The sequence below is a fragment of the Nothobranchius furzeri genome, chromosome 11 (assembly GCF_043380555.1).
Source record: "Nothobranchius furzeri strain GRZ-AD chromosome 11, NfurGRZ-RIMD1, whole genome shotgun sequence".
NCBI lineage: Eukaryota > Metazoa > Chordata > Actinopteri > Cyprinodontiformes > Nothobranchiidae > Nothobranchius > Nothobranchius furzeri.
In genome coordinates this window covers 72,548,537-72,557,664 of record NC_091751.1, presented here as the reverse complement: position 1 = coordinate 72,557,664, position 9,128 = coordinate 72,548,537, and the positions used below count along the sequence as shown (strand labels likewise).

General features: G+C 41.1%; 1 long non-coding RNA gene across 1 annotated transcript; it reads left to right on the top strand.

Moving 5' to 3' along the window:
* Window positions 1-7,740: 7,740 nt before the first annotated feature.
* On the top strand, window positions 7,741-8,298 carry LOC139061899 (uncharacterized). Its single transcript, XR_011515544.1, has 2 exons — window positions 7,741-7,903; window positions 8,041-8,298. It is a non-coding gene; the product is annotated as an uncharacterized lncRNA (long non-coding RNA).
* Window positions 8,299-9,128: the final 830 nt, after the last annotated feature.

The following is a 9,128-nucleotide window of genomic DNA, read 5'->3' as shown; positions in this document are numbered from 1 at the left end:
TAGAAAGTTATGTAAAAAGATGTAATCTCTCTGGGACCTTTTATTTCAGCTAGTCCTCATAATGGACAACAACTTCTGTGGATTCGGAAATATTTGCTCTTGACGGATCACCAGCCAAAGGAGACCCAAGTCTAAAGGTAACGTTTGAGAAGAAGCCCTCTGAGTCGGAGCGTCTCAGCAACGCGTGGAGAACTACATCGCTGTTAGTAAAGTGTTGTGGAGATAAAGTCAACAACGCTGATTTAGCCGCTGGCTAGCGGACCAGCGCCGGAGCGTGTTGGAGAGACGGCAGGCTGCAGGAAGAGAGGAGACTTGAGTAGAAGGACTTTGGAACGACACGTTGGGACCGGGTCGGGAGTTCTGGTACTGACACGTTGGGACTGGGTCAGGAGTTCTGGTACTGACACGTTGGGACTGGGTCGGGAGTGCTTGAGCTGACACGTTGGGACCGGGCTGACACGTTGGGACCGGATCGGGAGTTCTGGTGCTGACACGTTGGGACCGGGTCGGGAGTTCTGGTACTAGGAAAAGACGGATGAACAAGTTGAGGTGAGTTTGGGAGTCAGAGACGCTAATCGGAGGCTGGTGAACAGCTAATAGTGGGCGGGGTCTGAACATGTGCAGCTTCCTGGTGTCGGACATGAGGAGGAAGTGACACATTTGATGTTTTCTGATTTAATTGTTTATTATTCTAACAAGAACAGCAACGCCGGAGCTCTCCAGGCTTCCTGGGTTAGGGTCACTTGTTACTGCTGCCCTCTGCTGGTTCTGTCAGCTTACCGTCATAGTCCAAATGGTAACGTGGCGCTCGTATGTCCCTAAACAGCTACTGTATTTTAAGATGGTGGATGACCATGGAGCGTCGACCACAGTTTATGTATTTAAAAATGTATCATTTCAAGTTGAGAGGAATATTTAGAATTGATGTTGGTGAGAAATATTAGTGAAAAAGGACACGTTTGTGACCTGGAAACACAGGATCTATAGTAAACTGGTAAAAATACTACACACTAGGTCTTTAAATGTTTACATTTAGTTTCCCCTTCTTTCAGGCTCTTAGATCTTGCTGTGGTGTGTTGTGCATCAAAACACATAAAATCATTAAAAGTCATGCTCTGGTGCAGCCTAGCAGGCTCAGTGTGTGATTTCTCCATAAACCTGTCACAAATGTATTAATGGGATCATGAACTGTGTTCTCCAAAGGAAGAACAATGGTTCTAGTCGTCTCTGGAATCCTCCCTCAGCCTCACTTTGATGCTGCCCGTCTTCTCCCAGCATAGTGACGTCAATACCCTCTTTACCATGGAGCCAGTAATCCAGAGTTTAGAGGAAACAGACCTGATGCTACAGAACAGTTAACTATTTCCAGTTCATCAGCTTTTAGGCAACTAAAAACATTTAAAAGTTTGTAGGCAGGCTGTCCAGACACCGGTGGAGGAATGTAGGGTCTGTGCTGTGTCATTCAGTGTTTTAGTACTAATCAGGCTGAAAGCTGGCGTTCTGGCCAGGTTGTTGCTGTGTGGTTGTGTCAAAGGTCACTGCAGACATCAAGTGCTGCAGAAGCCTGTTGATCAGTCATTAACTTAGGTCATGTGTGTGTGGCAGCGGAGGAACACTAGTGTTTGAAAGGGCAACATGGAAAACATGTAGGACAGGGGGGCGCTTAGAACACGGGATGAGAAACCCTGCAACACACACACACACACACACACACACACACACACACACACACACACACACACACACACACACACACACACACACACACACACACACACACACACACACACACACACACACACACACACACACATTTCACACCATTTCCAGAATACTGCACATACTGTGGCCATAACTTTGCTTTGCTGGGTTTCACATGACGTTGCATCTACATCACCAAATGTAGATGGGAAGTAGCAGGCTCCAGATCCAGAAGCAGCCGGCACTGCACAGAACACAATTTACCGAGCGTTTTATTTAACAGTTGCTTAGAAACAGCCATCAAAACCACAGGTTAACAGTTTTACAGTTTTCACGTGTTCTCACTGCTAGTAGCTTTCAGAGCACTAATGTTTTTAGCAGTTAGCTTAGTGTTGTAAAGTGGCGTTTGTACCTTATTGAAATGAAACAAACCAACCAGAAATCTGGATTTAAAAGGCATGAAAAGTTCAGTTACAAGTAGATCCTAGCACATAATGATTGTTAGCGTTAGCCATAGCATTATTATTATGAGTTACTTAATTAAAACAGCCCAACTCACTATTACCTGAGCAAAATCAAGACGGCGGTCATTTAAAGCTTCTTTGGATCACTGAAATGTAATCAACCTGAAACAAAACAGCTGTAGGCCTCCAGGCTTTTAAATGGCTTTCATTTGGTTTGCAGTGTAACATGAGGAAGGCAGCACAAGGTAGTTTGTTAGGCTTGCGTTGCTAGCGTTGGGTAAATCCTCCACAACTATATGGGTCATATCCTAAAGCAGGGGTATTCAATTCTGGGGCTGGAGGTCCGTTTTCCAGCACATTTTAGCAGCAGGTGATTAACAGGCTTCTGCAGAGCCTGATGAGCTGTTACACAGGTGAGTCAAGTGTGTTGAATCATAGAAACCACTAAAACATGCCGGATACTGGACCTCCAGGGCCGGAATTGAATACCCCTGACCTAAGGAAGATGTATTTTTTCTGAGATGTGTGTTTTGAGAGTTGTGATTTGAAACTTGTACAGATTTTTTTCTGCGAGTTACAAAATGAAAGTTTCATGTTACGTGACAAGTTAGCATGTGATACTCATTTTATAAAATGTAAATTTCGGTACTTAGCATGTGATATTCATTTTATTACATGTAAGTACCGAAAGTTACATTTTATAAAATGAGTATTACATGCTAAGTACAGAAAGTTACATGTTATAAAATGAGTATGACATGCTGAGTACCAAAAGTTACATGTTATAAAATGAGTATTACATGATAAGTATCAAAAGTTACATGTTATAAAATGAGTATTACATGATAAGTACCAAAAGCTACATGTTATAAAATGAGTATCACATGCTAAGCACCGAAAGTTACATGTTATAAAATGAGTATCACATGCTAAGTACAGAAAGTTACATGTTATAAAATGAGTATGACATGCTGAGTACCAAAAGTTACATGTTATAAAATGAGTATTACATGATAAGTATCAAATGTTACATGTTATAAAATGAGTATTACATGATAAGTACCAAAAGCTACATGTTATAAAATGAGTATCACATGCTAAGTACAGAAAGTTACATGTTATAAAATGAGTATGACATGCTGAGTACCAAAAGCTACAAGTTATAAAATGAGTATTACATGCTAGGTACCGAAAGTTACATGTTATAAAATGAGTATTACATGATAACTACCAAAAGCTACATGTTATAAAATGAGTATCACATGCTAAGTACAGAAAGTTACATGTTATAAAATGAGTATGACATGCTGAGTACCAAAAGTTACATGTTATAAAATGAGTATTACATGATAAGTACCAAAAGCTACATGTTATAAAATGAGTATCACATGCTAAGCACTGAAAGTTACATGTTATAAAATGAGTATGACATGCTGAGTACCAAAAGTTACAAGTTATAAAATGAGTATTACATGCTAGGTACCGAAAGTTACACGTTATAAAATGAGTATTACATGATAAGTACCAAAAGCTACATGTTATAAAATGAGTATCACATGCTAAGTACAGAAAGTTACATGTTATAAAATGAGTATGACATGCTGAGTACCAAAAGTTACATGTTATAAAATGAGTATTACATGATAAGTACCAAAAGCTACATGTTATAAAATGAGTATCACATGCTAAGCACTGAAAGTTACATGTTATAGAATGAGTATTACATGCTAAGTACTGAAAGTTACATGTTACAAAACATGAAGTCCATGCTACAAAACGAAACTTACATGTTACAAAATAAAACTTACATGTTACAAAATAAAACTTACATGTTACAAAATAAAACTTACATGTTACAAAATAAAACTTACATGTTACAAAATAAAACTTACATGTTACAAAATAAAACTTACATGTTACAAAATAAAACTTACATGTTACAAAATAAAACTTACATGTTACAAATCGAAACTTACATGTTACAAATCGAAACTTACATGTTACAAATCGAAACTTACATGTTACAAAATAAAACTTACATGTTACATATCAAAGCACAAAGAGGACTCAAATGCAGAGCTCACACAGTTTTAATCAGCAGAAGGGATTCCTGGCAGTACAGCACAACTGAACAAGTCCAAAACTAACTAAATACACTTTCACAAAGTGTTACTGAGAGCAGGTTCACAGTACTCAACTGAAGAAGACAAACTGGCAAAGGAAACTGTTGCAAAGACGCTTAAATGGAGAAGCCAGGACCCAGGTGCAAGACAAGAGGCAGATTAGTGAGGAGCCTCATGTCGTGAAGCTGCCTGTAATGAGACAGGAAGTGAATGCACAAAATAAAACAGGAAGAACCAAAAATACAATAAAACCTGAAACAAGACTGCAAAGCACTCAACCTGTAGAATCACCCATGACATCACAAAACGAAACTTACATGTTACAAAATAAAACTTACATGTTACAAAACGAAACTTACATGTTACAACATGTGACTCACAGTTTACAAAACATGTGGATAGTAACAAAATCTTGGTACAAATTGGAAACAACATTGTCCCAATCCTAGCGCCATAACCAGTTGGCAGCAGGCTCCTCTGTGCTTTTATTCTCATTGCCAGTGTAGGTGTTGTATTGCAGGATGAAAAGGTTCCACAACATCATTCTCAGTTGTAACTTAATTACTACCTTGGGCACCGAACATTACCTTCTTTTCATTTATTCGCAGTACTCTGAAAACAGCCTCTGTTTAACCTACATTAGCAAGCTGCACAGTACTTCTGCAGGGAGAAAGTCAGTTGCCTCAGAACCAGGAACTGTGTTCTACTGCCACTTAGTGGCCACACAGATTATTGCAGAGCTCTGAAATATAAAACACAATTATTTTAACTTTTAATCTAAAGACACTACAGAGTAAACCTTTACAATATTACATATTCATATTTCTTAGGACTTTACAGCCAGAAACTGGGAAAGTGGGTTTCCCACAGGAAAGAGTGACCGTCCCCTTAATGTTTTTGCAGTGACTTGTGTCCGGTTCTGGGGTGAGTTGCTGCACTATTTTCTGTTGACTTTGTCTCAGTCTCTGCAGGTGGGCAGTTCCAGAGCTGCAGCTCATTCCTGATTAACCGGTCCAGGATATAAGGAGGTGGGAGATCACTTCACCTGGCCGGATGATTACTCACGTTGGGTAGCTCTTGCCACTTCAGGACAAAGTACAGCCATTGTTAAAGTCCTTTGTTCTCAGTCTGTTTGTTTGTATCTGATGAACAATGTCTTGTCCACACCAGGAACTCTCACCACCTACCAACACTGAAATAATCTGGATCTCTCACCTGAGCCTGATCTCCCTCATCACCTGGACCATCCCGCTCTCCCACCACTCACCTACCCCAGAGTTTGGATCTCTTCTTCTGCAGCTCACCCCAGTCCTGACACCCCCTCATGATCTCAGATCTCAGCTTTTTCACTAAAAACTTCAGCCACAGTAACTTCCTTGTTCTCTACTCTGCCCCATGGTCGTAACTGTTTGTCTCAGCAGACCCAGCCCCGGAGTCGTGCTTACCCTCACCCCCACGTGTGGCGGTGCACCTTTAGTTCATATTCTTGTAAATAAATATTTTTATTTTAGTCACCTCTGCCTCCGTGTGTGATTCTGCATGTCTTGGGTCAGGAAACTTCCCATAAACACGAGAACTTGACATAAAAAAAAAAAAATTTAGTATTACCCTAAAATTTTAAGTTCAGGTAAACTAATGTTTGTTTTAGAGGCAAATCAATTATTTTAAGTTTTTCCAAATAAACGAAATTAAGTTGGAATTTTTACCTAATGGAAATATTATACCCAATCTATCTTTAAATTTTGAACTAGATGGAAACCAAATTTGATTGTTTGAGCTATACTTAATTTTGAAGTTGTCTAAAATAAATAATTTTGGTTGTCATTGTAGCGGTGAGGATTAGCTACATTATTTGTTAAACGATCAACAAGATGTGATATTCCATATGAATATAAATCTGATCTTTGAATATTAAAATTAATATTCCTTTATGTTTTTTTACTATTCAGGGAACACACACTTCAGATTAATTCAGACAGAGTCAAGGACATACAGTAGTTGTAAAACTGAATTTTATTTTATTTTCCTAAGTGGTGTGAATGGGTTAGGGTTAGGGTCTGGGGTACGTAACACCCCTCACTAGTCGGGTCTGAGCCTTCTTCTGCAGGTGGGCGTGTCTAGGAGGGGGACCAGCTGCAGACCATCAGGGATATAAGCTATTGAGAGACGTCTTCATTTGCTGGATGATTAGCGCAACCTGCGTACCAGAAAGTCTCAGCCACCTCTCCAGAATCACTTGTAGTATTTTAAATCCTCTAGTTCTGCTTGCTGAACCTTTTAATGCCTGCCACTCTCTCTCATCATTCAGATTTCAACCACACCAACAACTGGACGCCTTCCCAACTTGGACACTCATTGTCTCTCAGCCTGTCCCTGGCCTCCGACTCTCGACCGTCCACCATTCCCTCCTTGGACCTTCCAGTACCTCCTGTGCTCAGCTCCCTCGGCTCCCGCTTGGACCCTTCACTTTCCCCCTCCCCTGGGTGGTTATTTGAGTTACCCCAAACCAGACCTCCTCCCCTCACAAGCTTCCCTCTTCACACCACTGTAAGTTCCCCAAGCTCAATATTCACCTGGATCGCAAAGTCCCAAACTAACCACCTCTCTGAGACTGAGATCCTCATCTGTGCCCCAGACAAGCTGGTTCCCAAAGTCAGAGACTCTCTTGGTCAGCTTGCTTCCCACACCAAACCTTCCGTCAGGAATCTTGGCGTGACCTTTGACCCAGCTCTCACCCTGGATTCTCATGTCAGGTCTCTTGTTGGCTCTTCCTTCTTCCATCTCAGGAACGTTGCTAAGCTGAGTCCCATTCTGTCCCGCTCTGAACTTGAGACAGTTCTCCACACCTTCATCTCCTCACGCTTAGACTACTGTAACTCTCTTTTCACGTGTCTGAGCAGAACCTCCCTGAACCGTCTACAGGTGGTTCAGAACGCCTGTGCTCGGTTTCTGACCAAGTCCTCCAAACACACCCACATCACCCCGCTTCTCCTCCAGCTTCACTGGCTGCTAGTCAACTTCAGGGTTCATTTCTAGATCCTGGTTCTGGGGCCTCATTTATAAAGGTTGCTTACGCCAAAACGGGGTCAGAAAACTGCGTAAGCAGCTTTCCACGCAAACTTTGGGATTTATGAAAGAAATTGTAGTGAAAAATGTGCGTAACTTTAAATTGACTAAGGACCTGGCTTATGCACAGTTTGGACATGGAGAGCACCTGCAGCAACACGTTCTCCCACTCTAAGCGTTGAAAACTTACCAATTGGGAGCATGTATATAGTAAAAAGAATTGGTCCAAGCACTGAACCCTGTGGTACTCCACAAGTAGCCCAGTAACCCTGGAGTATGAAGACGATTTGTCATGTACATTTACAAAATGAAATCTATCAGACAGGTAGGATTTAAACCAGCCTAACGCTGTTCTTTGTTGTGTGACGGGGTGAGTACTCCCTCTTCTCCACAACATCTTTGTAAGACTGTCATTCCAGGAGAGGGCACTCACCAGCTATGGGGCATTACCGATCAGCGGCAGCTGCAGATCCTCTAATCAACCGCAGCAGAGCTCTATTTAAGAGGAGACGGAACCACTTCACATCGCTGGATGATTAACTACTCACGGTAGAATATTGCCACTCAGTACTAGGTTTTACTTGGTCTCTGCTCAGACATTTGTGCTGTCACAGTTTTTTTGGATTTATCTGGTTTTTTGTGCTTGGATTTTTTGGTGTTTGGACTCAAGTCTGTTTCATCTTCAGGATACTTGGAATCGCTGAACCACAGATGGATGTACCTACCTGGAAGTCACCATAACCCGCCTGGATTACACACTCAAGGTTCACCTCTCCTCCAGCTTCACTTGCCCTCTGCCGCCATCATCTGGCTCCCTCTCCTGGACGTACCCCGTCACACCGTTTGCCCTCCCTGCTGGCTTTTGGACTCTTGCCGACTACTTCACACTTGGATATCTCCAGGACACTTTTAGTTAGGGTTAATAAATCATTGTTTGAACTTTCTGCCTTTGTCCTGTGATGGTTCTTCATGTCGTGGGTTAAACACCTTCCCAGGAACATGACATTCCTTTGATCCCTACAACATGTTCAAGTCTTTCTAAAAGAACATTGTGATCAACTGTGTCAAAGGCAGCACTGAGATCTAACAAGACTAGAACAAACACAAGATTCTTATCTGAGGCCATGAGAATATCATTTGTAACTCTCACTAATGCAGTTTCAGTGCTGTGATACTCTCTAAAACCAGACTGAAATTCCTCAAACAGAGCATTAGTGTTTAAATGCTTACATACTTGGATGGCCACTATTTTCTCCAGGACTTTGGATAAAAATGGAAGGTTAGATATTGGTCTATAATTCATTGGGTCATCTGGATCCAGAGAAGGCTTCTTAAGTGAAGGTTTGGTAACAGCAACCTTAAAATCCCGTGGTACATATCCATTTACTAAGGATAGATTGGTTATATCTAGAATGGGGGCAGTAACCAAAGGAAATGCTTCTTTAAATAATTTGGTTGGGATTGGATCCAAAATGCAAGTGGAAGATTTAGATGAAGCTAATATTTTTGATAACTCTGAAAGCTCAAATAGATCAAAACGGTTCAAGCACAGATGAGGTTCTACAGTCACCTCTGATGCTGCCTCACTTACTGAGGAAGAAGAAATCGCATTAGGGAGGATGCTAAAGATTTTGTTTCTAATAGAATTAATTTTACTTGTAAAAAATCCCATGAAGTCATTGCTGCTGAGGGCTAAGGGAATAGATGGCTCAGAGCTATGATTCTGTGTAAGTTTAGCAACTGTACTGAAAAGAAGTTTAGGATTTTTCTTATT